Source organism: Culex quinquefasciatus, chromosome 2 (assembly GCF_015732765.1).
Source record: "Culex quinquefasciatus strain JHB chromosome 2, VPISU_Cqui_1.0_pri_paternal, whole genome shotgun sequence".
NCBI lineage: Eukaryota > Metazoa > Arthropoda > Insecta > Diptera > Culicidae > Culex > Culex quinquefasciatus.
This window is the reverse complement of record NC_051862.1, coordinates 93,413,863-93,441,103: the sequence shown is the minus strand read 5'-3', so window position 1 is coordinate 93,441,103 and position 27,241 is coordinate 93,413,863.

The following is a 27,241-nucleotide window of genomic DNA, read 5'->3' as shown; positions in this document are numbered from 1 at the left end:
GTAGATTATTGCGAATTATAAGCGATTTGCAATTAAAATATTATTCTAAGCTTGAGGCGAGAGCATAAATCTAGCAGTCTGTAAAACACCTTCATGTTGAAATAACTTTGGTAATTTCAAGCTTCTAGACCCGGCCCAAAGTTAAACTAATCCTGACATAATTGGTCCGTGACCTTTCAAAATGTTGATGCAACGTGGCCTCCAGCGCGAGTCCTCAGTTTAAAAGTTTCCCTCTGCAAACAACACCAGACGGTGTTATTTTTAGCAATTTGCATGTTAACCATACCTCGCCTAATTGTAATGCTTTCAGGTATCTTGCGCCGACATTACCATCGTATTAACATGTCCCTCACTATTGGTAGAAATTACTTTGGACATTTTCAACATTTTTAACTCTGCTAACTCGCTTAGTTATGCAAGCATCTTATTATTATCTTATTTTTTGGATAATTAATAATTAAGGTTTTAGCGCAATGATTTTATAAAATGATTGGAAAATAAATGGTTTTGTCAGTTTTCATCAGACTAAAGTTTTTTTCACAACAAAAACTTGAAAAAGCTACAGGTAATTTATTACCATGAATTTTAGGAGCCTAGTTTTACATCAATTGTTGTCAACTGTTGGGGGTTTCGATGAATACACATAATGCAACATCAATTCCAGTTATGATGATTTAATAGAACTCTTTTTGAACGATTAGCTAATTTTTGATAAAAATATGTAGAAAATTTTGAGCTATGAAAAGTGATTTTCTGATGAAAAATAGATGTAGGAGAGCAATTCTCTAGAATTTCTGATCGATTTGGTGTCTTGGGCAAAATTGTAGGTTATGGTTAGAACTATTCTTTAACAAATACTTAAATCTGAAAAAGTACCCGTTTTTTAACAACTTTTTTTCACAAAAACTCGATTTGGACAAACTTTATCCCCTAGTCTTTTTTTTCATTTTTGATAAATTGTAGTAGACAAAAGTGCGAAATAATATGATTTAATCTTTTTTGAAATGTTAGTCAAGATTTAAAAGTCAGATTTACATTGTCCATAAAAGCAAATCAGATTAAGATTTTTTTCAGCACTTTGAATATATTTTTTTTTTAAAGATGGACAAGGATTGAACCAAGAAATTAGAAAAAACGAATAATTTAACCTAAAAATGGTCCTAAACCGAAAACGGTGAACTTTATCAATTTTTTTCATAGAATTATTTTTTGATTGAGAATTAAATTTTACACCTAAAAATGATTGATGGATTCTTTTATGTAAGCATCTTCGATACTAAAACACTATATTTATCAAAAAATCATAACTTGGCCAAAGACAAAACGTTCGTCATACCATAAAGCTCAAAGTTGGCACTGTTTTTCTACTTAACCCTATGAAAAAAAAAAAAAAAAACAAATGGAGTAAAGGTTGTCTAAATCGAGTTTTTGTGAAAAAAGTTATTTAGAAAATGGGTAGTTTTTTTGAGGGTTCAATTATTATTTTTTCTGAATCCAAATCGATCCGAAAATCTTTTTTCGAGTTACAGATTTTCGAATGCTTTCTTAGCACAGTGTTTTTTTTCAATTGAAAATAGTGAATTATTGGAGCTTATCAAAAAGTAACTTCCTCAGGGATCATAAGAAACTACATATTTTTGTCATCATCCATATTATTTATGAAGTGAGTATCAGGAAATATCCTTAAATAAAAGTTTCAAAGACTTTGATTATAGAAAAATAAATTTAAATTTAAAAAAATAACAGACAAATTGAGTTTGGGCACCAGAAAAATAAAATATGGGTCATTTCGCCTCAACTGTACACAAAAATGTACAAATTCGAAATCGACTTTTTCTGATCAAGCTCAAAATTGGTGGAGCTATTGATACTATCAAAACATGTAAGAATCCCGATTTTGAACCAAATTGGACCACCCGTTCTTTTTTGGCACCGCCGCAAAGTTTTGCGATTTTCGTCATTTTTTCAAAAAACCTCATTTTTCAAATGGCCATATCGCGGAAACAAAAAATTGTAGTGCAAAACTCGACAGCTATTTTTAAAGGAAATTGGACGCTGAATCGAATGGTGTCATCAGATTTTCGATTGAAGAAATCAAACTTTGATGCATTTTGCGCAATTGAAAACTTTACACGCAATTTTCTCAATATGCATGCTCACACAGCAGTTGCCCCGACCCCTCTTCGATTTGCGTGAAACTTTGTCCTAAGGGGTAACTTTTGTCCCTGATCACGAATCTGAGGTCCGTTTTTTGATATCTCATGACGGAGGGGCGGTACGACCCCTTCCATTTTTGAACATGCGAAAAAAGAAGTGTTTTTCAATAATTTGCAGCCTGATGAGTGAGGTGATGAGATAGAAATTTGATGTCAAAGGGACTTTTAGGTAAAATTAGACGCCCGATTTGATGGCTTACTCAGAATTCCTAAAAAACGTATTTTCCATAGAACAAAAACACTAAAAAAGTTTTAAGAACGCTGCCATTTTCCGTTACCCAACTGTAAATTTTTTTGAATTATGTCATTTTATGGGAAATTTAATGTACTTTTCGAATCTACATTGACCCAGAAGGGTCATTTTTTCATTTAGAACAAAATTTTTCATTTTAAAATTTCGTGTTTTTTTCTAACTTTGCAGGGTTATTTTTTAGAGTGTAACAATGTTCTACAAATTTGTAGAGCAGACAATTACAAAAATTTTGATTTATAAACATAAGGGGTTTGCTCATAACCATCACGAGTTATTGCGATTCTACGAAAAAAAGTTTTGAAAAAGTTACATTTTGCGTTTCACTTTGTTTCGTCGTCCGTGTCTGTCGCGGGTGACGATGAACGGCCCTGATCGACGACGACCAACTTTTTCAAAACTTCTGGGTTAATGTAGATTCGAAATGCACATTAAATTTCCCATAAAATGACATGTTCCAAAAAAAATTACAGTTGAGTAACGGAAAATGGCAGAGCATTTAATTTTTTTTTCTATGAAAACTACGTTTTTTCAGAATTCTGAGAACGCCATCAAATCGGGCGTCTAATTTTACATAAAGAGAGTTGGTAGAGAATTACCCACTTGCGCTTAAATTTTGAATTAAACTTCACCATCGTGTTCCCCAGACGATTTTACATAAGAATCAATTTTTTGAATGTTGGGCAAATTGAAATCTCTTCAGATAACGATTTTTTAAGCTTGCAGATCCAGAATTTGCCAGTTGGCGCGAAATGACCCATATGATTTTGAAATCTGCCATACATTTGCATATATGTGTTTAATTCAGTCAAACTTTTGTGAAATTATCTAATCCCATAAATAAAGATTTTTAACATTTTTCATTTTATAACAGGACTATGAACGGACTTAATTTAAAAAAAAGACCGAAAGGACTCATGGTTAGCAAATTGAAAAACACACAATAACTTCAGCAAATATAAACAGAATAAAGTTAATGCTCATTCTCAACTTATCACAATGAGAAAATCACTCGGAGACTTCAAAGTTCACGTGATTCTTTTATATGCCATACCAAAAATTGAGAATGAGCAAAATATAACGGTTGAACAACTTTTATTGATCAGTTTTTTGAAAGCTAAAATACAATCCTAGAAAATTATCGGCCAAGCTCTCATAAAGCACTTCTAACCTTCTCAAATATTAGAGTGCCTAGAAGCATTAAATCGCCACCCAAATTTTCACCAGTATTTTCCGCCTAAGCTTTCCCAGCACTGTTTTGCAAACATCCGGCACGTGGCGTTGCATACGTAATACCAAAAGGGTTATCCATTCATTACGAGCTCAAATTAAAAAAGAAGGAATATGAAATCTAGCGAAAAAGCTTGAAATTTGTGTTGATTTTGATAGAAGATGACTGGCCCACTAGCAGAATAACATGAAACATAAAATTACGTGGTTTTATACTAACCCCTGAGACATTCAAACCGGCACATGGCTCAAAACCAAAAGCTTCTTGGCTGTTGTGAAAAGGTGCGGTAATTATTCGGAAGCAAGCAAACTCGAGAAGAGACACCTTCTCGTCTAGCATCACACCGCCCGCCGAACATCAGGTAGCTCCGTTAATAGCTGAAAGTGACGAAGTTTGCGTGTTGACAGAGTAGGAGGTTTGTTTACACTTTTGTATGCGCATGATGTGGAGGTGTGCCACACTGCCAACGCCAGCCCGGGTAGACAGTGTGTTTGCCCACCGTTTAGTTACTCAATTTGCAAAACGTGCCAGGGCAAAGTTGAAATGATACAAAATATTGGCGTGAAAACGAGCTCCTCGATAACAGCCCATGATTGAATTACCTGCATTTATCATGTCTAGGTAAACATGCCTGGAATGTTGCACACATTTGTGTTGCCATAAATTGGAGCAAGATATATGACTTCATTAACGACCTTTTGATGGCCAGGTGACGCGCGCTGGGTTTGATTGATTACTGTCCGAAAATATGCAATATTATTCCACAATTTTACAGAACGTTTTCTAGTTTCTCTGAATTGAATTTCACAATTAACATCTTTACTTCCAAGTAAGTTTTGGAAATTTGTATGAAGATTTGTTCTAGGTATTCAAATTCTTGAAAAATGTGTTTTTTGCAGTTTAAATATATATTCATAAAGAAACGAACAAATGAAGAATACATTTTTTAAAACCTGTGTACATTTCTTACAACTTTCTTTTTTAAACTTAGGTTATTGAGCTGCTGTCAAAAACTCATATTTCTTTAAATTTAAACAAGGCTGTGTCTCAGCAACCAATAATCTGATCAACAATGTTTTAAGAAGAAACTAGTAGGAAATAATTAGAATTTGAAATTTTGACCATCTATATGAAAGGCACTGTTTTTTTTAAATCACTCAGCAATCGTCATTTTTATGATTGTTTTTTGATCTATATTTTTTTAACAAGGAAATTGGAATCCCTTTCAAAATGAATTCTTAAATCGTAGGAATTTATACAGAATTGCCATCATAACCTCTAAAACCAATGCATTGAAACCCTAAAGTGCACATTTTTTTAACCAATCACCTTCTGAAAAAAACATCTTTCAACATAAAAACTTCTCCACGTCGAGCAACAACAGATGATAAAAGCGCAACCTGTCTTCCCGTGGGCGAGGTGATTATTTTTCAATTTTTATGTAAATTCCTATCCATCCACATCGTGCTCGCTCAATATTCTGGGTGGAGGTCCATCGAGAGCAAAAAAAAAGGTATTGAGGAAGGATATGACACAGCTGAGCTGCAAAATGGCCATCATCAATATCAGCCTTTCAGATAGCCGTCCACTTCAAGTTGGTTCAAAAGAGTAGATTGATGTTTCTCTAAATGGGTAAATTTCAAACAATTACTCAAATTGGAGGTTTCATTTTGCAACGATTTTAGTAAATATCTTTAAGAAGAATTTAAAACCACTGTGTTTCTGAGAGCAACATCAAGTCGGTCGGCATTACTGGACATAATCAGCTCATAAAACCAATCATCCAAGGTTCACACACAAAATTTATGCATTTTTTTCTCTTCACCATGCCTGGTCATACTCGACATCTCCAATGGGGTGCGACTAAGGACCCGTCAGGACTAGACCACCACCAACTGAACCAACACTGATCACTCTTTGATGGAGAGCGAAATAATCATCATAAAAATAAAATTTGATTTAGTACCTTCGGCAAGGCGCTTTCCGGCGACCTCCGGGCTCGGTGCTGTATGTAAACACTTTACGATCCAATCTGAGTAAACCCACAATAATCGGATTTTTATTATGAAGGCTTGAACGCTTGAACTTCTTTAGCTAAGATGCTCTGTTTGCGAAATACTCTCAAGTTAATCAGTGTTCAAATCATGTGAATCACGTGAGTTGAAAAGATTATTGAAAAGATTTAAAATTCATTCAAATAACAAGGTGAAATAGAACTGGTCCTCAGGTGTGATCGGCACTTTATGAAATGGCCCGTGACCCCCATGACAAACAACGTGTTCAGGGCAGACATGGTTCAGACAATACTCAAACATACAAGCTGGGTGACGACTCAGTGGACCGATGCCGGAAAGGGACTGAAAAGTTAAAAATTGTGACCGTGCTCTGAGCGATGCCGGAAAGGGACTGAAAAGTTAAAAATTGTGACCGTGCTCATGTTGAGTGGACGTGTTTAAAAAAAACCAAGAATTGTATGTGAATATTTTGACCTTGATTATGACAAATAGCACGATTTTTATTTCTGGAAATTCAGCATAAAATTTCAAATGAATCATTCATCAATAAACATACCAAAAAATCGTTCGATAGCTGCGGATATTATCACTTCTTGCTGTGCGTACACTAGAGTAACAGCAAGAATTAAACGTAAACAACGTAAACCCCGGAACATCTTACTTAATTTCTGTGGGATGGGTGTGTTTCTTGCTCATCGCCGTATAGTCGTACTGTTTATGTGATCAAATTTCTCGAATCATACTCCCATGGGCGGTGGTCGCCTCAACCAACCGAAAAAAACAGTACAAAACAATACATTCGGGAGAAATGTGTAACTTCCGAGTTAAACCTAATTTTAAACCGTTATTGCTGCAAATGACCTACTTGCACTTTTCTCACCCGGAACGGAACCAGATGCACCTGTTTTGTTTCTGAGTTGGTCTCTGGAATTTTGCAAATTTGGCCTTTCATTGTTTTTGCCTTCCTCACCTTACTGAGAAAAGGCTGTAAAATCACTTGAAAAACGAAATTCTTAATTTGACTTCCTAGACCCACCTTCATGTATACTTATTAGGGTGCCCAGAATATGGGACTTATTTTCAAAACCTCGCTCCATAAACTGAATATTGTTCCTTGAGCTATTTTAGGACTCTGGGCCAAATATGAGCAAAATTGGTCAACATTTACCCATTGATACTCGAAGGTGAAGTTTGTATGGGAAAAATCGAAAAAATGTTTGAAAAACCCAATTTTCTCACGTTTTGGTCTGCAAGGCGCGCTACTTCCATCCAAATATTCTCAAAAGTGAGATTCTTCTTGGAGATTTAATGCTCTACAACTTTGTAGAACATGCCAAAGATGTGAAACTCGATCCTGAAAAGTTATAAGCGATTTAAAAAAGTCATTTTTGTATGAAAAACATTTTTTCGGCAACTTTAGGCTCGAGTATCAATGGGTCTTAACCAAATTCGCTCAAAATTTACACAGATGCTTAAAATAACCCAAAAAACTGTTTTCGGCGTGTGGAGCAGGGGGTCATTTTTTCTGGGCACCCTAATACATCGTCAGCTGTGTGCTATCTTGTGACATAGACCATTTTGATCGAAAATGAGTAATGATGACGTTTTGCTATACTTAACAAGCACTACAAGATGCTTTAACCCGATTTTGGAAACTCGCTTCCGTTTCCCGGATATCACAATACACACCAATTTATCATCAAAATGATCGTGCACACTTGTGACACGTCATACATGTTGTTGTAAAATGTGGAAAAATTCGGAAACGTGCTTTTCAGATTTTTGATTACATAATTTACTGTATCTTTTAACTGGTGTAACCAAATCAGTTGAAACTTGGAGCGTTTGTTAAGCGATAGTATACGAACCGATTGCTTCAAAAGGTTCGGCTCTACCATTCATAGTTTTGAAAATATTTATCATCAAACTTTAAAAATCGATTTTCTCGAATAGTACTAAATGGTCGTTGTCACAAGATAGCACACAGCTGACGACATATCGACTCAGAGAAATTCTGAGCAAATGTCTGTGTGTGTGGTGGGATGTTGATCAACAAAATTTGCACTGGATTATCTCGGCACTGGCTGAACCGTTTTGGCCTCATTCGATCCGTCTCTGGATCCAATAAGTCGCTATTGAAAATTATAAAGTTTAGTTAAGTACTTAAAAAGTTATGCTAAAAAAACGATTTTAACAAAAGTCCGGAAGATTGTAAAAAGGGTGGTTTTAGTAAGAAAATCCGTCATGCTATGCATTTTTAGAAAGGCATTTAACAGTCCTTTCCAATGAGCCTAAAACATCGAAGAAATGACAACCCTATAAAAAATATGAGCACTTAAGTGTTATTTATACACTTTTTGGAGTCCGGATCTCATATATATCGATGAAAACGTTGTCCGGATCTATCATGCGACCTGTCGTTGGATAGGTAATCAAAACCTTTGCAACCTTTGCAACAAGTTCAACAGATTGCAGATCTGACAACCCTATCAAAAGTCATACGCACTTAAGTGTTATTTATGCACTTTTTGGAGGCTGGATCTCAGATATTGACAAAAACTTTGTCGGGATCTATCGCAACCTGTCGTCGGATAGGTAATTACAACACCTTTTCAACGAGTTCAAAAGATTGAAGATCTGGTAACCCTATCAAATGTTATAAGCACATAAGTGCCCTGAATTATGAAGATCTGATTACCCAATCTGATGGTATGAATAATGAATCAAGTTGATATAACACTGAAAGGTCCACCCTATTGTATCTATTTTGGATAGCATTACCCTCTAAATGTGAGGAAGGCACCAACCACCTAAGGGTGAATTCAGTAAGTTTTTTTTTTAAATTGTTGTTAAAATATCGTCCAACACTTTTGTTCAGTGAGAGAGCCATCTTTTAGTAATTTCTCCTTATTACTTTTATTGAAAATAATAAATACTTAAAAAAATCATGACAGGCACCAGGCATCTTCATTAAGTTTATTAATTATTACAATAGTTTGACCCTTGAAAAATATCGCTTTTTGAAATAGAGTATGGGGAAAGTGGGGCAAGTGTAACAAGCTAAGGAAATGCTCGTTGTAACTCATTAAAAAAGTTAAAAAATCTATCGGATTTTATTATAATCATCTTATTCCAGGTCTTGACTAAGTCTTTGATAGAACAAGTTTTTTTAAATCCTGTTTTTAATGTAAAAAATTGATTTTTTTTTGATTTTCTGTACGTTCTACTCAACTAGTGGGGCAAGACGAACAACCCGTTGGGGCAAGAGGAATAATACATGAAAAACATGTTAATTTGCTAACAATTAAACTGTTATCACTTAAATACATCAGATTACAATGTTTTGGAACGTTTCTTTCATTTATAAATTAAATAATAATATTTTACTAAAAATTTGATCGTTTTCACGAAAAAAATTTATTACCTAGATGATAAATAGTAAATTTTCGCAATATAACTATATTTTGTATGGACAATATTTTTGTATAACAGGTGCAAGTCATTGGCAGCGCAAAGTAACCGCCGACAATACAAGTCGCATTCTCAACACCAGTCCGCAGTTTGTGTGCGCGTCGCCGCTTTTTCAAAATGTGCACCGTAGACAAAAACAGTGTGGTTCTGGATTTTTGTCAACTCCAAAACCAACCAAGCCCAAAGCTTGTAAAAAAACTTCTCGCAGACCTTCAAATAAACCAAGAAAACTTGCGAGCATTGCAATTATGCAATAGAAGAAGAATAGCCGTGCTGCAGTTTGCCGACTCAGCAATGGCCTCGTCCATCATCGACAAACCTCTGGTATATCAGGGTTGCAAAATCCCGATTTACCTGGACAACAACGCTACGGAAGTTCGTGTGCTTGACCTACCTCTAGGCATAAGCAATGATGACGTAGTCAAAGTGATGAGTAAATACGGCGAAATTTTGACCATCACCAACGACCGCTGGATTAACTTCTTCCCAGGGATCCCAAATGGAGTTCGGACCCTGCGGATGTTGCTGAAACAGCCAACGCCGAAATCAATCACTGTAAACAATGCTGCTGCAGCAGTGACGATTATAGGCAAAAAATCGCTTTGCAAACTCAAAGCAAAGAACAAAAAATGTGGGGATTCGAGTAAAAAGGTGAACCAAAAAAGCAGTACACCACCGACTGAACCTGAGCCAAGCAGCAGCAGCAGCAGAAAAAGCAACAACAGTAAACCAGACCAAAATGCAATGGAAACAAGTGAAATTGCCGAAGAATCTAACGATGGATTCGAGACCGTGCTTTCTAAGCACACTCGCAAATCCCGGAAGCGCTTACAAGCATATTTGGACGCGGATTACGACTTAAGAACAAAACGAAGAGAGATGGCTGAAGAAGAAACAACAGATGAAGAAGATGAATATGCCATACAAGCAAAATATTATTTAAATAAGTGTTATGAGTTAACGGTTAAATCCTCGAAGGAAGAGGACGAAGAAAAAAGTGAAGAACTTGATAATTTAAGATCCAAATTTGCCCGTAAATATTTGAAACTAAGACAGAAATCGTTAGAAAAAAGGCATGGTATCAATTATTGAAATATAGCCAGACAAGTGATCAAAAACTTTGTAAACTTTCCTCTTCTACTATCCACCTTGAAGAGACGAATGCACAATGGTGTAAAATCTCTATAATAAATCAAAAAAAAAAAGTCATTGGTAGGGACACTACTGATCTAGGAAAAATAGCATTTTGATAAAATGTTCCTTAAAACGAACCCTAAGCCTTATTTTGTACTTTCCAAAAATTATAAGAAAACTAAGGTATTGACAAAAACTTCATTCAATCTTATGCCCCGTGGCGTTTACGTCGTTTTGGCGGTTATGTGGTAGTAGAATCAGCTAATTGCATTGCTAGCAACAATTCCTCATACTGGAAATAATCAAAATTGTAAAAATTACGGCCGTACGAGCGATTGTTCCTCTTGCCCCATATGGTTGTCTTGCCCCACCTTCCCCTATTCCTTTTAAAAATTATAACTTTTTGCAATATTTTCAATATTTTTTGTATTTTTGTATTTTTGTATTTCCATTTCCTGTAGACCTTACCTCTCGTAAAACGAGGAGTAACATTCACAAATGGTTGTTTGTTGTTTTCGCAGCTAATCCTAACGATTCCCTCGATGGTTGCAGCTTGCAAGTTTGTCTGCAGTTCAGCTGCTTAAGCAGAATTGCAATGTTTCCTTGTTGGCTTCCAGAACCGCACACCACTCCACACACGTTTCCAACGGGATTCGAACCTTCATATTTGCTCGTTATTTCAGCTCTCTCGAGATATGATAATATTTACAATCACAAACCAAGCAAGCAACGTGCTAGAAGGTGGTGCTGATGCTGCCCTGCGGGAAATGACCCTCCCATGTTTTGGCAACTGTTGCATTTTCCATCGAGAGGCGGCCAACCTCCACTTCCACACAAAGTTTGCGGGTCCAGGTGGCCATTGGCCAGGGTACAAAGCCCTCGTAGGTTAATATGTGTGGGGTAATAAATAATAAAAAATATCCAGCCAGACGACGACCTCGGACGCCCCCTGCGTGGTTCGGGAATTTGTTTATAGGGCAATTCACGCGAATAAGTACCAACTGACTCATATCGGCTCCCTAAATTATCTCCAATTCCAGAATAGAAACGCCATTTCGTTGATTTAATGGCTTTATCCAAAACCACAAAACCCTCCACTAACCGCCATGTATAGATTGGCTTAGGGAGTATCACATAAAGCTGAGCTAGGAATGATAAATGCTCGGTATTATCAAGTGCTCGGAAAATTTTGCGATACCGTTCAAGGGGGAAATTTTGAAGAAACTCTTCGATATGAACTACTAACAGTCATGCGAACCATTGTTTGAACATAAATTTCCTCCATTGTACGGTAAATGGGACAAATCAACTGGTATTTGACAATGCTGCTCATAAAATCCTTATCAACAGTGACATAATCTATTGGATTGATTAATTCGTTGGTAAATATTGGCGGATAACAAATGTGCAACGACATTACGTGCTGCGGTTATCCAGCTGATTAACATTGGGACAAAAAAGTTAGTTAAATGCAATTTAAATCAAAAGTTAATTGTACATTTAGATGATGGCATAAATTTTGTTTAAAAATGTGAATGGTACATTGATGTTGTGCCTCATTATGAATGAGACACACATAAATTTAGTGATGTAATTTTCAAATGCTTCAGAAGGAACCTTTATATAGATTTTCAAATCTTAATCTGAATTGTGGCCATTTCTGTCAAAATGACGTGCTCGTTTTTTACGTTATTTTGGTTTGATGTCAAATGATATTTTTCAACAAAGGCGAGGAAGGCAAAAACCACCTACAAACCTTACCTTTACATTTTTACACAAGTAAACTGAATGCAAGAATGTTTAGAATCTTTCTAACACCAACGAATAAAAAAAAATTGTTTCTCCGATTAATATGGGATCATTTTATAACTAATTGATTCTGCTGAATGAAATCGAATTCAGATCCCATTTCTGATTTTTATGAGTCTTTTCAATATGATGTTACCTTGAATGTTAAAAACAATGACTAACCTATATTTAAAACTTAAAAAAAAAATGCTAGCAAAAGTAAAACAAAAAGAAAAAAATCGCACAAAATGATTATAATTTTTCAAAACACTGTTTTGGCAGATAGCCATGATTTAAAAATACTGTAGTAAAAAACGATGGGCGTTCTATAATGATAACTTATAATTTTTAATCAATTATAAACAAAAAATGTGTTTTTAATGATCGCATCAATATTTGCTTTAACATACGCAACCCTCAATCATTTAATGTCCCGCTGAAAGCAATCAATCATTAAACATAACATGCAACAGATAATGTTCTGGCTCAGCAAACATCAATTTTTGATTTTTAAATGGTCGTGATGGCCAATTTCAAACTGTAACAATTCATAATTAATCACTGATAAACAACCTCTGACATATTGTTGCCATGTTTAATTTGCAAATGCGTATGAACTGCAAAAGGTGTCAGCAGAGCCATAAAAAATCGATTGTCTTCAATCAATCAATGTCGGCAAAATAAAGGGGGAAATTGTTTTAATGCCTGCGGGCGAATGAAAATATGCCACGATCTGTGTAACAGAAATCGTAAACTTCCTTGGATGGAATCATCGAACCGTTTCAGACGACTTTGAACGTTGTCTCCGTGGCACGGTTATAAAGCCATAAACCGCTGTGATTCATAGGAAAAATCTGGTGGGATTGAGTTCATTGAACAAGCAATTGTGGGTGGACACAATAATGTCATTACGGTTCAATCATTGACCGCTGCTGACCAGAAATCGAGCAATTGTGGCTTCCGACCGTTAGAATTGAAAACTCAATTTATTATTTTGGGAATGTTCAACGAAAGCACAAAAATACATCTGTTTTTGTCGTAGAAACTCGAAATGATGTTTATTGTTTTTTTGTGTTACTTCTGCGGAGTTTGCATGTATTTTTAGAATAAGAATATTTAAAAACACTACAAATTCATTTAAATGATTTAGAAAAATCTACGGTCTACAAAATTTGTTAAACATTCATATTCTATCTTTGACGAACAGTTGTCGTCATATCAATTGGATGCTTCACCGTGGGTGGTTTAGGGAATCCATATTCTGAATGAGTTGCTGCTTCTTTTTTGGCTGGGACTTTCAAGTGCTCAAGTTGCTTGATATTAATATTTGTACATGGTCGATGGGTTCATGTGCGGGGGTTTGTGAGTGGATAAACATCAAGTTACGCGTCTAGGAATCAAGTACGAGTTTGTGAGTAATCATATTAAGTTCCTGGAATTGATTTTAACTTTTGATTTGATTGTAGGAAATTTCGTAGCTTTTGCTGAGAATCTCTTCAAATGTCAAAACCTTTTCCCAACACTTCGTTTCTCTTCTTTTATTATTTTTTGTACTATTGATCCTCATTCCTAACCTGGTCGCAGCACCTAAAAGGAGCACGTTTTCGCATGATGGCTGGCTTGAGCCCCCAATAAAAAACTTTCAAATGGCAGCAGGCGTGTTCGAATGGTTACGCTGTCTGCTTTTACCAAAATCTCTAAACGATTCAATGGATTTTTGGTAATATTTTACAAAGTATGCAATTTGGAATGCTCAAATTTGTATTCCGGTAATACTTTAATGTACAATCAGTTGTACAATGAAAAGTTTTTTTTTGTCATTTTGTTTAGAAAATCATTTACTTTTGAGACCGGCCCGTGGCTTAATGGCTACGGCTCCCGCCTCATAAGCGGTAGATTCAGGGTTCGATTCCCGACCGGTCTCCTTGAAATTTTTCGACTGGTAATTGAACTTTGAATATGAACAAAAAACACATAGAATCAGGTGGGATTCCACCAAGGGATTAATACTCCTTGAGTGAATTAAACCGTAGTGGTGAAATTATGTCTGCCTTTGTGGATCAATCGGATCGCGCACTGGACTCACAATCCAGAGGTCGCCGGTTCGAATCCCGAGGCGGACGCAAAAAATTCTAAGTGTAAATATAGGTATTCGGTGCCCTCTCCCCGTGCCATACCTTCACACTTAGGAGACCCGGGAGGCGGAGTCTTGTCGCAAAAAGAACGATACACGCCTGTGGATCCGTTGACGAAACCGCAAGGTTTAAGAGGGCCACATTATAAGGTGTTACGTCGATTCCGTTCCGGTGAAATTATGTCACAAGGTCATTTACTATATAATACAACAATCCCTTCCCCAACGATTCCCCTACACACCACACACCATTATAATCTATATATAACTCGAACCGGTTGGTACGGTATGTCCCCGGCTTCTTCTTCTTCCCCTGATGGTTCTATGAAATGTGGGATCCGTTCATAGAATCTGTCTCATGCGGTTAATGCAACGCAGTAGGCCGGGCCTCTTTAATGAGTGTAATACACTTCGGGGGTTCTCAAAAGTACTGCAATCATTAATAATGACAAGAAGGAACTTGAGGCGTAATCTAACCATAAGTTCTTCCCGAATGCTTTCTTCGGACTGGCTGCGCTTGTGTTCGATTAGATTAGATTAGATTAGATTTGTTTAGAAAATCATTTACTTTTGGGATTGATTTTTTTGAGATATTTGAATTTGCATTTGGGTAATACTCCGCCAACTCACACAGCAGTTGCCCCAACCCCTCTTCGATTTGCGTGAAACTTTGTCCTTAGGGGTAACTTTTGTTCCTGATCACGAATCCGAGGTCCGTTTTTTGATATCTCGTGACGGAGGGGCGTTACGACCCCTTCCATTTTTGAACATGCGAAAAAGAGGTGTTTTTCAATAATTTGCAGCCTAAAACGGTGATGAGATAGAAATTTGGTGTCAAATAGACTTTAAGGTAAAATTTCACGCCCGATTTGATGGCATACTCAGAATTCCGAAAAAACGTATTTTTCAACGGAAAAAACACAAAAAAAGTTTTAAAAACTCTGCCATTTCCCGTTACTCGACTGTAATTTTTTTTTTGGAACATGTCATTTTAAGGCAAATTTAATGTACTTTTCGAATCTACGTTGACCCAGAAGGGTATTTTTTTCATTTAGAACAAAATTTTCATTTTAAAATTTCGTGTTTTTTCTAACTTTGCAGGGTTATTTTTTAGAGTGTAACAATTATCTACAAAGTTGTAGAGCAGACAATTACAAAAATTTTGATATGTTAACATAAGGGGTTTGCTAACAAACATTACGAGTTATTGCGATTTTACGAAAAAAAGTTTTGAAAAAGTTGGTCGTCGTTGATCATGGCCGTTCATCGTCACTCGCGACAGACACGGACGGCAAAACAAAGAGAAACGCAAAATGTAACTTTTTCAAAACTTTTTTTCGTAAAATCGCGATAACTCGTGATGTTCATAGGCAAACCCCTTATGTTTCTATATCAAAATTTTTGTAATTGTCTGCTCTACAACTTTGTAGAACATTGCTACACTCTAAAAAAATAACCCTGCAATGTTAGAAAAAACACAAAATTTTAAAATGAAAATTTCGTTCTAAATGAAAGTATGACCCTTCTGGGTCGATGTAGATTCGAAAAGTACATTAAATTTTCGTTAAAAAGACCAAAAAATTCCAAAAAATTTCACAGTCGAGTAACGGAAAATGGCAGAGTTTTTAAAACTTTTTTAGTGTTTTTTTCGATGAAAAATACGTTTTTTCGGAATTCTAAGTACGCCATCAAATCGGGCATCTAATTTTACATAAAAGTCCCTTTGACACCAAATTTCTATCTCATCACCGTTTCAGGCTGCAAATTATTGAAAAACACCTCTTTTTTCGCATGTTCAAAAATGGAAGAGGTCGTACCGCCCCTCCGTCACGAGATATCAAAAAACGGACCTCGGATTCGTGATCAGGGATAAAAGATACCCCTTAGGACAAAGTTTCACGCAAATCGAAGAGGGGTTGGGGCAACTTTTCCCGATTTCGTGTGAGTTGGTAGAGAATTACCCATTTTCATTTCTCAAAAATAAATTTAATACCACTTTTTTTTGTAAACTCAATAAATTTTATTTATAACAAAAATCATGCCATCTTGAAGAACCGTTTCAAAAGGCCGGAGTTTAAAAAAGAACCGCGGTTCTTTTTTTGTGAGCCACGGTTCGTTCGCTCTTTTCAGTGAACTCTTTGAGCGGTTCGCTCTTTTTTTGCCCACCTCTAGTTCGAACCCTGGGGTGGAAGGTTCCTTGGAGTAGAAAGAGATTTGGGTGCTCTCCCCATTCAAGCCTTTGGACTCCAAGGTTTGAGAAGAAATTTACAATTAAGACCACTAAAACCCTGGGGGTCGTTTAAGTGGAAGGTTAAATTTTTTTGAAGCCTGGGTTTGATTTTCTTGTTTCGTCTTGTAATTATACTTTGTTTGTGTTTTTTTTCAAACACATTGAAAAGAAACTTTTTACAAATTTATAGGCCTATTCAATAAACCACAAACTAAGCTGTGTAACTAGCTTTAATTGACCTTTTTTCATTGATGATTCCTCTATAATTATAATTGAAAACCATTGTTTGTGTAGCAACGATATACAATTACCTACATGTTTGTGACAGTATGAAGGTAATAATTTATAACTCACCTACAGCTCTACTGATTCAACGAGCATAAACTACGCTATGAGACCATCAATTAACACTGCGGTGAATTTCACTGATAGAGCAAACACAAAAAAATGTGCACACGTGCCACACGAAACCGTATTTGCCTATCGAAACTACTATTTTTTGCCGAGTTGTTTATCACTTCACACTTTCAATCGGCGATTTTTTTTATCGTTTGATTTACCACTGCTGCGTGCGGTCATCGTTGATTTTTCTCTTATAACTCAGCATCCGGGTGACCTTTTCATCAGTTTTCCAGCAGTTCCCCCACCCCCCGCAAAACCGAGGGATTATTTTTCATGTCCATCAATCATAACATTTATGACGGGCTCATCGGTGCCGATTCCGATTCATCAAATTTTTATCGGCACTTAGAGTTTGGGGTCTGTTTTTTGCCTGCCTACGAAATATGCGTTATTTTTTCCGGAATTCGCTTGACGTATTGTTTAGACTAGATCATCAAAAAATCCCCACTGGAAACCACCGCAAGATAAACATTCCGGTGTCGATAATTAGAGAGCCAAAAGTGGTGCGAATCTGCCTTTTTTTTACGAGTGCGAGATCACTCGGAAATAAATTCGCAGGCCACACAATCCACAGGCCTCTCGGCGCTGCGGTCGTCTCTCGTGAAAAATATCGCGTAAACAGGAACGTGCGTTAACGGAAAAAGTTTTTTCATCTTCATGTAAATTGTGGTCGGATTTGGAAGTAATGATTATTTGTTTTTCACTCGCGAGAGAGAGAGGAAGCGAGTGCTCTTTGCGAGTATCATCGTTTGGCTGGCTGTCGAGTGATATTCATCTTTCCAGACTTTTTAATGCGAGCATGAAATGTTTGTTGAGTGCAGTTTTATTTTGAAACGGTTTTCAAGGGTACTTCAAACTTTTGATGAGATTTCGAGTTTTGGCTCTTTCTAATTATATACAAGTTTTAACAAATTGTGTGTTAGCAAAAATGATTACAATAGTGTGTAAATCTACATCAAGTCCTGTGAGTTTAAACTTGATTTTTTTTCAACTATTTGAATAACAACTGTACTGCCCCTGATCTTATAAATGTCTCATATGCATTTTCATCGTTTTTGAGTTAGTAATGCAGTTTTATTCAAAGTCGTGTGCTCTTTTAGAAAACAACATTACGTACACGGTGTGTTTTTTAGAACAAACTAATGATAAAAAAATCGGTATGTCTGATATTTGGCACCGTGAAACAAGGGCACTTTCCCGACATTTTGCGGGGTATACCGAAATATTTCGTCGGGGGGTCTAGAGCAACTTTTTTTTTTGAAGATTATTTTTCGATTTTATGGGATATTTGTTCAAAAAAGTCACAGAAAATCGGTGCATTCATGTTGATATCACTCAAATTTCTTATGAATATGAATTGGAGACTCTAACCAACTAAAAAAAAAATAAAAAAAAGATAAAAAAAAACAAAAAAAAAATAAAAAAAATAAGAAAAAAATAAAATTATAAAAAAAATAAACTATATTTGACTAATATTTGATCTCCACTAAAAAAAATTCGAACCAAATTTTCCAGATTCCTAGCTTTCTTTGAAATTACCTCAAAATCCAAACTGAAAACCCCGAAACGACCGAAAGTAAATCTTTTCTTTTTAAAATTTGTCATGAAAATACAGCAACACATTTCCCGGATACGAATTTGAGCATTAAACATTGCAAAACATAGATTACTTAATTAAAAAGCTGTTTATTATCCAATAGGCCCAGAACATTTTTTTTCAATCCTCTGCCACATTACACCATTACATTTTAAAACATTTTAGAATCAATCACATTGTGGAGAACAAGTTTCATAAAAAAGCATCAGTTTTGGTTCAATATAAGCAGAGATATGCCCAATTTCCTGAAATAAAAAGTGCCTTTCTCCAAAATTTCTTAATTTAATTACCTTTCACATGATGGGCACTGCCTACTGAGTTTTGTAATGAATGCTATAGAATAATTTTCATGAATTTCTTCAAAACTTGTTATTATTTTTATGTTTCAATAAAATATTATCATCACAAAAAATATCTGAGTAGTCAGTGCCCATCATGTGAAAGGTAATTAAATTAAGAAATTTTGGAGAAAGACACTATTTATTTCAGGAAATCGGGCATATCTCTGCTTATATTGAACCAAAACTGATACTTTTTTTTATGGAATTTGTTCAGAAAACTGTTTTCTACAATGTGATTGATTCTAAAATGTTTTAAAATGTAATGGTGTAATGTGGCAGAGGATTGAAAAAAAAATGTTCTGGGCCTATTTGATAATAAACAGCTTTTTAATTAAGTAATCTATGTTTTGCAATGTTTAATGCTCAAATTCGTATCCGGAAAATGTGTTGCTGTATTTTCATGACAAATTTTAAAAAGAAAAGATTTACTTTCGGTCGATTCGGGGTTTCAGGATTGAAAAAATAATTTTCGGAACCTTTTGGGTATAAACAGCTTATTAAATAAATAATCTATGTTTTGCATTGTTCAATGCTCAAATTTGTATCCGGGCAATGTGTTGCAGCTATTTCATGACAAATTGTACAAAGAAAAGATTCACTTTCGGCCGTATCGTGGTTTCTAGCTTTGGATTTTGGGGAAATTTAAAAAAAACGCTAGAAATCTAGAAAATTTGGTTCGATTTTTTTTAGTGGATGTCAAATATTGGTCAAATATAGTTGGTTAGAGTCCGCAATGCATATTCATAAGAAATTTGAGTGATATCAACATGAATACACCGATTTTCTGTGACTTTTTTGAACAAATATCCCATAAAATCGAAAAATAATCTTCAAAAAAAAAGTTGCTCTAGACCCCCCGACGAAATATTTCGATATACCCCGCAAAATGTCGGGAAAGAGCCCTTCTTTCACGGTGCCAAATATCAGGCATACCGATTTTTTTATGTTTGAGGTCTCGAAAAAATACACCGTGCGTACTTTGTTCTAGAAATCAGGAGAAAATCCAGTTTTTTTTACGAAAACACAACACGTAGCCTTACAAACTTCAAATGCGTTTTTTTCATCTTGCTGTTTTTGCTTATGGGACATTTATGCGAACATTGGGTGTACAGTTCAACTCGATATTTTGAAGTTGATGTCAGTAAACGCTTCAGTTTTGTCAAGGCTCCCTGAACACGCTTCAATTGACTGAATTGAATTTTAGTGAATTTCCTGCGAAAGAATAAAATTGTAAATTTCCAGTATAAACGTAATGAAAGCATTCTAAGAATCCAAGCGCATCCATTGATTTTCTCTTTCTCAAAATGATATCATGGAGGCGCCTGGCTTCTTAGCATTTGTACCCGAAACTTTATTCTTTCGCGGAATTTCACTTAAATTCAATTCTGTCAATTGGAGCTTATTCAGGGATCTCAAATCTATTATACCTTAACGAACTTGTAGTGTTACTGACATTAACTTCAAAAATGCTAAGTTCTGTAATGCATATTTAACCCTGTTTACATTGAAATGTTTAAATAATGGCTAGCATTTATTTATTTATAATTGGTTAAAGCCTTTGATATGCTAAGATTTGTTTATAAAAATAGGGTTAATGTGGAATTTACAGCAAATAATCAACAGTCCTTCAATATTTCCTGAATTTAACCAATGCATAATTTGCAATGAGATAAGCAATTCTCCACGACGCCCGGAAATGGACTTTATTTGTATTTTTGGATTTAGCTAATACTTTTTCTGGGGCTTCCCTGTAACCAAAGAAGGTCAGGTCTCCATAACATTTTGGCAAAATATAGAAAAAAATTATAGAAATTTGAAAAATAAATTCATGTTAAAATTTTCAGAGTTTTTTTTTAAAGGGATAATCCCATTGCTATACAATTAATCCTCTCTGTGTGAATTTTGGAGGGACTGTCGATCATGCTGTTTGAAGAAACTGAAAAATCCATCGATACATGAAGGTTTATTGAGGAATCGATGATCGACAACGCGAGATTTGACTGTAAATACTTTATTGATTTCTTGCTGTGTTTGTCCATTACTGAGAATATTTTTCAAATAGTTGCTGAGAGAGAGCATTACACAGAGCTGAAATTGAAAAAAAAAATTCCAAAAAGGTTTTAATTTTTTTATTGGTGGTATATCGACAATAATTGGTCTGATTTTCGATGTTTAATATGAAATATTTGTAAAATTTTACAATTTTGTTAGGTTTTTTAGGTTTTATTTTTAAATTTCTAAAATAATTTTATTCGAAGGCATTGACTAAAAATATAAAAATATTTCATTTTTCTACACTGGAAATTGGACCAATAGTTGAAAAGATATCGTTCTATAAAAATAAGGCTGATGCAAAAAAAATCAATGTTTTTGTCCCTCCTAACATTTAAATGAAAAAGTGTTTTAAAATGCATTTTACACTTGTTCTGTTGTTTTGCAATCATTAGTTTTCCAAAAATGTAAGATTTGACGACAACATACATTTTATAAAAAAAATAAACTTTTTAAGGTGCTGTGCATCGAAAATTTTCAAAATTTAAAAGTTTTTTGAATAAACCCAAACATGCTAAAAATGATCCTGAACGCATTTCAAATTAATTTCAGCTTAAATTTCCATAGAAATTTTGAAGCTTGCTGTTAATAAAATTATCCCTACCTCTCTGCGGCTCAAAAGATGCCTAAATGCTCGGTAAAAGAAAGGTTTTTGGGATTTTTTGTTTTTGTGTGAAAAAAGTTCAAAAATGGGTAATTTTCCTCTAATTTTTTTCTGGATAGTCCTAATCATTACCTACAACTTTGCTCAGGACACCATTCCGATTAGAAAATGCCTTCCCAAGAAACAGATTTTTGAATATCTTTATAGCATTTTTGTCATTTAGAAGGTTCTCTAAAAGTGTTGTTTTTTTGTTTCATGAAATCGATGGTTTTGTAGAGAATTTCTCAATTGCAAAATAAATAAAATAAAATTAGGGTACACAGAAACCAGAGAAATTGTTGTTCTTGTTCGAAATTGGTGAACTCACGAACTCAAACCCGACTGTAAGAATTGACAAATATTGTTTAAAACCTTTTGAAGATAGATAAATGATACTAATATGGAAATAGATAAAAGATAATATTATGCTCCAGGCATTGATTGATGTGCACTGTTAAATTATTTTTTACCATCATCAGGGTACATTGGGTCTGGGGGTGAGATTGGGTCATACAAATTTCCGCATTTTTGTATGACCCATTCTCACCCCCCAGACCCAATGTCACCCCTGATGACGGTACATTAATTGGAAGAATTATGTATTTTTTCTAGAAAACGAGGTAAAAAATTAAGAAGATTTGAAATGTAAGGTAAGTTTATGCATATCGTCAAAATATAATAATGAGTTTAGAAAAACTTTAATCAACAAATGAAACAATTTTCACAAATAATGTTTCCATTTACCTTTTAAGCTTATCAAAGCTAAATTTGAACGCTTTTCAGGAACTATTTGCTTACTCAAGTTCAATCCAATCACTTTGACATTTAAAAACACACTGAATAGCACTGTATTAGCTTGTTGAATTTGGCATCAATTTATTTGTAATAAGTACACATTTTATTTCCTTCGTTTCTTTTTTCAGACATTCAAATCTCACTAAGAGATTTTTTTGTATTCTCAAATCACTTAAAAACTTGTTTCAATTCACACACGACACACTTTATTTTCTTTGCATCAAAATCCAAAAACGCCTAGCACAAATCCCATCAAACGCCGTCCAATTAAGCACCAAACGATGCGTGCCCGCCAAATTTCACTTCGTTTCCGAGAAAAATATCCTCGAAAAAAATTTCGCGAAGTATAACTGTGGCAGCAGCAGCAGCCTGCATCAACGTCAAACGACGCTCATCACTTCACTTTCCTTTGCAAGTCTCGTCAGAGCGAGGACTGATTCAATTTGTTGATTCTTTCAATTTCAGCCTCCGAACGAGATTTAACGAGTGTGCAGCACAATCCGTCTATATCACTTCACTGTCTCTCTCCCGCTCTGAAGAGGCTCGTCAACGGCATTCTGCAACGACTATGCGCTGCCTGTCTAATCCAATTCGAAACGATGACCGTTCCGGATTTCGATGTTCCGGACCGCCAACGAGAAGCTCGTGGCAATGTATCATTCACACCGCGAGCATCAATCAACCTTTTGATCCAAGGGGCATCAATTTTTCAACGTTGATTATCCGCGGAAACACACTGAGCAGCGGCAGTGAACACTGTGAACAATCGAAACAGAACCTGAACCACGCGCGCTCACGAACATCCGTTCCGGTCGGAAGCTAACGAGCAACTGAACATTAGTTCAAACGCGACTCCAAAGACACCAGCTGGAGAAGTGCGACGATGCTGGACCTTGTCACAGATGGTACTGAGCGTGGCGCCGGCTGGTTTTAGCAAAATCCGCGATTTACGATTTCAAGGTGGCCTGCGAGGCTGATCCTGCAGGGCCTTTAGATGCACGTTCCGTTACGAGGAAATGTGCAGGAATGAATGGGGAGAATCATGCTGACCAACGAGTACAAGTATTTTGGCGGGAACTCAAGTGCGCATGAGTTGGATGGATCGTGCTACTCAATGACGTTCACGAGAAGGCACGAGCGAGCACGTGGTCAGGGATTGACAACTTCGGAAAAATACAAACGCCCTGTGTAGTTTGGGCAGATGGGGTACAAAATTCAAATCTAATTAGCCGTCATTTTGATTGAATCTTTTCACATAAATAATAAATCACAATAAACATTAGCTAATAAATTGAAATAAACAAGCACACAAATGGCAACAAGAAGATTTCCAAACATGTGGTTTAGAGCGTTTTTACTAATTCGAACGCAGTTCCATTCGAATCCGCACTACAGTCTGTCTCTGCTAAAGAAAGACCAACAGTTAAACATAATCAAAAAGCACTTATCTTGATTTGATGCCATAGTTTACCAATTTCTGGCTGGGATATATTTGTTTAGAAGATTCACAAATAAAATGAGTAAACAAGGTAGTATCACCAACTTATGCAAACATATTTGCCAATACTGTTTGAGTTTCAGATAGCTTTAATGCACCTACCACCAACGGAATCGACGATATATAGAGACCGTCTTATTGACCGGGTGGTCGGTCATCTATGTGCCTGAAAAGAAAGGCGCGGATAAGTGCTCCTCAAACACGGAAAGAAGTTAAATACAAAAATTCTACTTTTTTAGCAAGATTTGCAAAAGATCAGTAAAATTTACTAAGGCCGTTGCAAGTATATTTTTAAGTTTATGTTCCTTGAATCTGCCAAAAGTCGTGGAAGGGGGTGAGGAGAGGGAGGGGCAAAATGTATAAAAATGGAAATGTCAAAATTTCGAGTTACGAAATGGATTTTAGTGGACAAAATATCTCCAAAATGAGCTACCAAACTCCATGTCCACTAAAACTCATTTCGGAACTCAAAAGATTGCTTGTTTCCGTCTTGTCTTTCGTCTGCTTCACAAATAAATTTCATTATTTGTATTTTTTTTAAACTGTTTTAGATAAACTTGAGTCGAGGCAGTTTTTCCGTATCACCTTTAGTTTTTAATTACCGTCATCAGGGGTAACATTGGATAAATTTGTTATTTAGAATAATTGTGTTCAGAAAAGTTACTTTAACTTTAACAAAAGTTCAAGATAAAAAGATAAATCAGAAAAAATATCTCTCCAAAATGAAGAACATTCTTAACTCACCAATAGTAGAATCAGTGAAAAAAGTGAAATATTTTTGTTTGGCTGCTTTCCTGCACAGCAAAAAATTCGATGGTAAAATCGCATGCACATCAACATCGTCAAAATAGACACTTAATATTACACGCTGCATGTACAATTTTTGCAAACACAAAAAATAAGTTGCAACCGACGGGATTCAAACCCAGCAACCGACCTCAGCCCACTCGGCCATCAGACCGAGAGAGATAAACGCATATATGGGCTTGACATTTCGATCAAGTAGATATCCCATACTGATGGGCTACATATTTCAGGGTGTAAAATTACATAAAATTGCATAAAGTAATGCAATATTTATTTTACACCCAGGCCTTTTACACGTAGCTGGATTACTACTTCTTTAGCTGTGTGGTTTTCAGCGAAAAGGATGTTTAATTATTTCGAAAAAGGTTTGGAAAAGTTCCATTTATAACAGTTCTTTTTATCATTTCGTTTTGATGATTCCAGAAAATAATAACACTGAAAAATGCTTCACAAACTTTGTATCAACATTTACTAAAGCTAAACTGAATTTTTGATTAATTTTGAATTTTTCTCATGTTATAAGCAATTTGTTCTTCGTTATTTTAATAAATTTCAATGAAATTTTATGAAAAATAGTTCAAACTGCTTTTCGTTTCATTTCATTGAATTTCACTCTTTATTATTCATGGCATGTCACAAATATTTACGATGCATTTTGTACAAAAAAATAATCAGAAATTTCTTCTTTAAAAAGAGATTTTAATTTCCCATGTTTTTTTTCAAATTAATTTTCACATCTGCTAAGCGCCTGCCTGTCTTTGGGTTTGATTCAAATCTTAAATCAAAGTGAGAAGTAATTTTTTAAGTAATTATTTCAAATTTCACGGTATTTCAAGGTCAACAGAAAATTTCACGGATTACGCGGCTTCCGCGAAATCGTGAAAAAACACTAGCCTCAATTATCATGATACATCTTTAATTTTCAAACTTGTTTGCCTCTAGAGGAAAATAAAATGCAATTAAAATTTGAATTTTAATTTTCAAGCATGATTTTTGAAATTTCGAAACAAAAAGTATTACAAAATGATATTTTATAAAAGTTTTGAGTTTTGAAAAGTTCAACTTTTCAGCACCCATTGCTGAAAAATAGAACTGTTCGGCACTGGTATTGAAAGGTATTAATTTTCCATTCTGCGATTTTGGGAAAGAGAAATAGGCTATTTCGTCGTTATAGAATGACAGGAAAAGTAAACAGTTTCGAGACGAAATTGCAAAAAAAATATTTTTTTGCAATTCCGCTGTGAAACTGTCAACTTTTCCTGTCCTTCTGGAGAAACGAAACGGCCTACTTTTCCCTATCAAAAATAACTTAATAGAAAATTAATACCTTTCAATACCAGTGCTGAAAAGTTCGACTTTTCAGCACTGAAATGGATGCTGAAAAGTTGAACTTTTCAACACTAGTATCGAAAAGTAACATTTTTCAATATTGTTTGTTTTGAACGGTGAATTTACTAAACACATGAATGTTTGACAAAAAATTCCATTCAAGAAGCATTTTTCGGAATTGCAAAAAATGTTGTAAGCAACTCGTTGCAAAACTTGTTTTTTTTTCAGCACTCGTCGTATTTATCCAACTCGGTAAACCTCGTTGGATAAATGTACAACTCGTGCTGAAAAAATCTTCTTTTTGCAACTTGTTGCATAAACTACTATTTCAGCATTAATAAACAATTGTATCAAGTTCGGGCTTGTTTAAAAAACATTGGATTTTTTATGAAATTCCGGTGTCAGCTCCGCAAAAACATTTTTTTTTGCAAAAAAAAAAAAAAATAATTCCGTCAATATTTTGATATTTTAGAAACTAATGATTGCAAAACAACTGGACAGGTGTATTATGCATTTCAATACAGCTCTTTCATTCAAATGTTGAAACCATGGCTCGTATTTTCAATATTTTTATGCTTTTCATTTGTATGCACCCCTTCGAATTAACGAATCCGCTCTGTAACGTTTGAACACAAAATCATGCCATAGTAACCTGACTGTTAATTTAGATACCTAAAGCTATCTGAAGCAAACCAGAACGTACAGAAGATGCTCCATGCAGATAAAAAGAAAGCTTTCTCTCTCCAAACTTTATCTTGAGAGAGGACACAGGAGGATTTTCCTGCATGCAAACTTGCATGCAACTTTAATTTTATTCAAAGAGGAGGGAGTGAAAAGCTGTGTGTTGACAAATGCTTTCATCCCGAGCTTCACTGCAGTAAAGAGGGTGGCGATGACCTTTTGAATAAAAATGAATGCGTGTCGCAGTGGAGACGCATGGTAATGTTAATGTTTCTTTTAAAACTTTATAGAAACATTTTTATATGAATCGAACTCGACGATTGGAAGATTGGAGGGGCTGAGTAAAAAAATATGCGGCAGTATATTCGCATGATAAGGAAAGATTTTAAAATCGTTTAGAGTTAGTTATGGCTTATTTGTGATACTTTATCAAATAAAACACGCTTCTTTTCCACTATATCATCCTCAATAGTATTTATTAACCTTCATCTTGACTTTTTTCTTCTTCTTCACTACATGTTTTGTCTTGCAGTTTGTATATAATTGAATTGGTTTGTCCTATTTTCATCTCGTTAAATTTGTTTTACTTCTTCTTGCTTATTTACAAATTGTGCAGTACGGTTCAAA